The sequence below is a fragment of the Cibotium barometz genome, chromosome 29 (assembly GCF_041138505.1).
Source record: "Cibotium barometz isolate CiBa-2024 chromosome 29, ASM4113850v1, whole genome shotgun sequence".
Classification (NCBI taxonomy): domain Eukaryota; kingdom Viridiplantae; phylum Streptophyta; class Polypodiopsida; order Cyatheales; family Cibotiaceae; genus Cibotium; species Cibotium barometz.
In genome coordinates this window covers 34,321,284-34,327,303 of record NC_141074.1, presented here as the reverse complement: position 1 = coordinate 34,327,303, position 6,020 = coordinate 34,321,284, and positions in this window count along the sequence as shown.

Here is a 6,020-nt window from a genome sequence, read left to right as displayed (position 1 = left end):
TATTCAGTTTTGGAAAGTCTCCATTGAAGTTTATAGGTAGAGCGCCACTTTACAGTCCTTATATGTACTAACATGGTCATTTTCTCTACATGCGGCCAGGTATATGTGATGTACATATGTTTTTCTACAAGCACATCAGTTCTTAAGGTGATTTGAAAGTTGCCATCAGTTCTTAAGGTGATTTGAAATGCTTTCCATGGATATTTGATGGGGTTGAAGTTGCCTATTTGGTGGACTACTATTTTTTAGGATTGTAAAAGGTCTGGTGGGCCTTATTGATGTCTAGAGAGTTTGTAGGATTGAGATGATGATGGAAGCTCTAGATAATGTATATAAACATGGCTGATGTGTTTTAATGTGTTTTGCGCATGAGGAGGCCCTATTAGAGCTATGGTACCACTGAAATAGAAAATCCCTAACCCCACTAAGGGCGAAGGTTGCCCTAAGTGGGGTTTCCCACTAAAGGCTCTCCCCCCCTAAAAACAAAATATGCCCCCCTTGTTGCAATGTGGCAACCATCCCCTCCACTAAAAACAACGCAAAATTTCTCTCTCCCCCCTAAAAAAAGCACGCCCTCCCTTCTCTCCTCCCCCACCCCCCCAACTAAAAGCAAAAAGCCCTCTCCACCCCCCTTAAAAGCAAAACATCCTCTCCCTCCCCCTTTCCTCCTAGCAATAAAATGCCCCCTCCCCTCTTTAAAAAAAAAACTCACACACTCTTATTCTCTCTCTCTCTCTCTTAAAGATTCTCTACCTCCCTGTCTCTCTCTCTCACCAACCCTTTCTTCACTCTCATTTTTACTCTCTCTCTATACCTTTTTCTCTCCTCTCTTTTCTTCATTGTTTCTTCTCTTCTTCTTTGTTTGTTCCTTGTTTCTCTTCTTTCAAAACCCTATTTTTTTTAAATTTAATCCTTTTTTCTCTATTTATATCTATCCCTCTATTTATATCACTTCTATTTATATCTATTGCTTTTTTGCTCTATTTTTATCTTTTACTTTCTTATATCTTTTAGGACTCTTTCTTCCTTGTTTATTCTCCTTCTTCTCTTGTTACTCCTCATGGATTCTCCCCAATTCCAAATAGGGACACAAGTATCCTTGACGTTCAGTGATACCAAGATAGCTACTAGGACCGTTTTGCATGTAGACCCCACCATGGATATTGTGCATGTAGAGCGTTTTGCATGTAGACCCCACCATGGATATTGTGCATGGAATTTCTTTGCTGCTTGGTCATGTTGGTGTGTCGATATAGAAGATAAAGTGGGAGAAGTTCCTCTTCCTTTTCCCCTCGAAGATGGTGATATCAACAAGTTAAATAAAACCAAAGGATACATCATTGTGTGGCCAACCAAAGGATACATCATTGTGTGGCCAACCAGAGATTGTGTAAGTCTTAGTTTATATCTCTCCACCTTTCCAATTATACTCTGTTTTAGTGATTTTTTTAGAGAAATATGTCTTCTATATGTCGATGTGTTTATATTGTTACAAACACATCAAAGGAAACCCCAGAGTCCAAAGCGTGCAAAATGTGTAAAGAGCACACTTGCTAGGCAAGTAAGCCAAGAAGTGACAAGTACCAAGAAGAGGGAGAAAGTGCAAGAGAAAGATGATGATTGGAGTCCTCCTGGAAGGAATCCAAGTCGAGTTGCTAAGTCTGCGAAGAAAGGTGCTTCTTCAAAAACCATTAAAGAAACTAAGGAAGTAGGAAAGGTGGACAAGGGAATTGGAAAAGAAGGCAAGAATGAAGAGGGTTTCATGGTGATTCATGCAACTCCCTTGCGATTAGAGCTCCTACAAGACAGTCTTAACAGAGTAAAGGTAAGTGTTAACCACTTTTTATCAAATCTTACATAAGATATCTTTTAGATTACCAAGCATAACGTGTGTGTATGCATTGCAGGTGGTGAAATCCACTCCTTTGCCACCTATTCCCTTGTGAAGAATTGTGCCAAACTCGTCTATGAAGAGTGAAATTTAGGTACAAGAAGCTAGCAAGGGAATTTTATACAAATGGCTATGTTGCTGATAGATTCAGGTTCATTTGCTCCATTGCCTCATCCCATAATCTTGTTAAAGAAGTGACTCAAAATGATGTTATTGCATGGGATGACATCTGGCGATTGAAAAACGAGGAGTTCCAGAAGATGATTAAAGGCACAAAGTGGAAATTCATGAGCAATAAGATGTATGTGTGGGACAGTAATCATCGAGTTGTGGCATGGATGGAGGAGATTGATAAATGTTAGTCTACTTAAACTGCCTACTTTTTTGAATGCGGTCTTTTGTTTTATAAAATAGTTTTGGGACTAATTAGATTCACTATCTAAATATAGCATTCAAGAATGTCGCATCAAGACATCCTTGTGTTGATGCTATACTTATTTAATTTAATGAGGATAGTGAGGGGAAGGTTCTCATAGTGATCGCTCGCTTAAATCGGTAAGAGAATATATGTTTTAAGACTCTTTGAACTAGGAATATTCGACGTACTATGTTTCAATCTTTCAGCTCATAACCTTAAATTTTGTTGAGATAAGTTAACAAAGAAACAATTATGAAATACACTAGAGAGATGAACAAGCATGGATGGACAAGCATGCCTCGACACAAAAAAAAGGTCGCCCATCTTGATATAACTAGGAGATTTCTAAAATTTCCCAAATAGTATTCCAAGTAAACCTTCAATCTTTAGACACTTGCAATATATGATAAATATTTGCATATCATCCAATAATGTTGTAATTTGTGAATAATAGGATGAGTACCTCAGCCACCCGAGATATTGACCCTTTAGTAGATAGTTTGTCTACACATGAGTTTGAAGAGAGATGGAGAATGGCATTTTATAAAGATGAAAGAAAGTGGAGGCATGCTACAAGGTGGCTATCGATGATTGCAAATCCTGCACAGGAAAGGTTTCTTTGAGTAACAAATCCTACACTATTTCCTCTGTCTATTTAGTAAGCAACAACATTTTATGGTTTTAATTAAATATGGTGTTGTGTTGTAGACAACTAGTGCAAGTTAATTGGGACGAGAAACTGAATTGTTTGATAGAGGATAGGCTATACAGCTTGGTAGCTAGCTCATTGCCAAATGACCACAAAGCATAAATTTTGGATATTTTGATTGATGGCAATTTGCAGAGGCTGAACGATTCACAAATCCCTAAAAGTATGTGATAATTACTTTTCCTATCTTCTTGATATTTTTAAAGCACTATATTTTGTTTGAATAACAATTTCAATGGCAATGCAAAAAATGCAAGTTTTTTCAGGGATTGGCTTAACAGAAGTCATATGGCATGAGATTGGAGCGCAAGGTGTAGCCGTCCTTGTAAAAATATCAAAAGGTACAAGGTAAGTTTTCTAGATACATTCCTAGATGACCTCACTGATCTTAAGATGACCTCACTGATCTTAAGATAATGTATTTTGGGAAGCTTCTCAAGGAAATGGTGGGATCTCTAAAAAAATAAGGTGTGGTAGCTTCAAACCCTGCTATCGTGAAGGCTACTAAGCGTGCTATGTTCAGGTGTGTAACATTCCATAAAGCATACTTACTACTTGGTTGTACTCTTATATTTTTAAACTGAACGGATGTAATAATATGTAGATGGATTTGTATGTGCCATGCGGAGAGATCTATATAGATGTGCCTGCAATCTTAAAAGAATGGCGCAATCTAAAACATGAAAGCACTATGTATACATAGCAGCGACTTCGAGACCTTTGGGATGCAGAGATATACAGGAGATGCCCATTGTTCCTTGACTTTCCAAGTGGCAAATTTTCCAAGAGCGCGAAGGAGATGTATACTTGGGCTTATAAAGCAAAAAAATCAACCATTGTATGAACCATACAATTAGATATTTCACTTTAATTTAAATATTTTTTCTTATATCTTTTCGAATGGTGAATTCTATTATGAATCCTAGAAGTCTACGTGACAAATCACATGTTCATGTGGGCAAAGGTAGAGGTCTTATGAAAGATAAAGGGGATGATAAAGATGAAGAGGATGATGATGATGAACATGATGATGATGAAGGGGTAAAAGTGCCAAAAAAGGATGCAATGAAGGGAAAGGGAAAAGGAAAGTCACTACAGGAAGAGGACGATGATGATACCTCTCCATTAGAATGTGACAAAAGTGATTATGATGATAGTCACACGCAAGATTGAGGCAACCCCAAAAGTTGAAGAAGTTGGTCATGCAGAAACACAAGTAGGACACTCTTTTACTTGTGGTTCATTGGTATTATCGCTACATTGTTTACATACTAATGTAGATTAAGTTATGAATTCAGATAAGATTAGTAAGAGGTGAAGCGCCTACCAAGTATCTAACCATAAAGATGATTAATCTTTCCAAAAGAGAGATTTATTAATAAAAAATACTATAATTAAGGAGTTCCCAAGTCCCCTAGTCGGCGCTTCAAACAAACTTCAAGATAGTCACACCACTTACACACCCAATATGAAATTGCATGTTTCATAGATTCAGCTGTCTTTAAAACAATCTTTTAATGAAACCATAGTATTACTTATCATAATCCTCCAAAATATCGAGCTTGAATTCTAATTTCCAATCATTTTTTCATCGGTGTACCTATGGCATCATTGGCAACCAGAACGCTCACCACCTGTTCACTCAGGGGCCTTTCAATAGTTCCTAGCTCATAGTACCCGGCAATATAACCACATAAGAAAATCCAGATGGATTCTCGGTTGAAGATCAGCAAGATCAACCAACAGATCCATGTAAAAGAGCCATGGACTCATCCGTTATAAGGACCAGCAAGGACAATCAACCAGATCCATGCCCAAGTTCAGAAAACAACTCTAACTCCTTGTTCCATTTTCTTCCTTGACGCACGCGTGGGTATCTTTGTCGACCCAGAGCCCGAGCACCGTATGGTCAGCACCCTCTAGGTTCCTTCGCAGGTCACCTAGCGCTTCACTCATAGGCCACTTCCTTGGTCCCTCATCAACCGTACCAAAAGCTCACCATTTAAATCGAACCGAGGCTGGTCAAGACCTCAGTTGACCTTGCTTACCCGAGACGTCCTCTGTTGACTCTCTGTCAGCTGTTGCAACTTTATCACTTAGGTCTCCACGACCTCATTCACAAGATGGTCAAAATGCTTCCCTAGCATTCTTGACATAAAATAGTCATTTAAAAACAGGTCATAAATATAATTTCTAACGAACTCTCATCTTTCCACATTGTTCCACATCATTTCTCGTTATTCCACATTCTTCTACATCAATTCACATTACTTATTCCACATCCAGTCATATGTATTCCCATCGTCTTCGTCCATTCTCATCCAATCATATCCTATTACATCTCCTCACATCTATCCACATCACATCACATTCATCCACATCACATCCAATTACATCTATTCAGATCCTCATCACATCACATCACATCCATCCTCATCACATCTCATCCATTCACATCTACCCATATCCACATTATATCACATCACATCCATTCACTTCACATCTCATCCATTCACATCACATCTCATCCATTCACATCTACCTCGATCCACATCACATCCATTCACATTACATCTCATCCATTCACATCTACCTCGATCCACATCAGATCACATCACATCCATTCACATCACATCTCATCCATTCACATCTACCTTGATCCACATCAGATCACATCACATCCATTCACATCACATCTCATCCATTCACATCTACCCTGATTCATATCACATCCATTCACATTACAACTGCACTCCAAGTAAGCTCCTAAACATGTGGAGCTTCTCTGTACCCAATGCCTTCGTGAAGATGTCAGCCACCTAATCCTCTGTGTTGACATATACTAGATCTACATCTCCTGCTGGAACCTTGTTCCTCACAATGTGATAATGCACCTCAATGTGCTTCGTTCTAGCATGATATATTGGGTTACTGGGCAACTATATGCTGCTCATGTTGTCACAATATATGACAACTGCCCTATCCATGGGCTCTCCCATGTC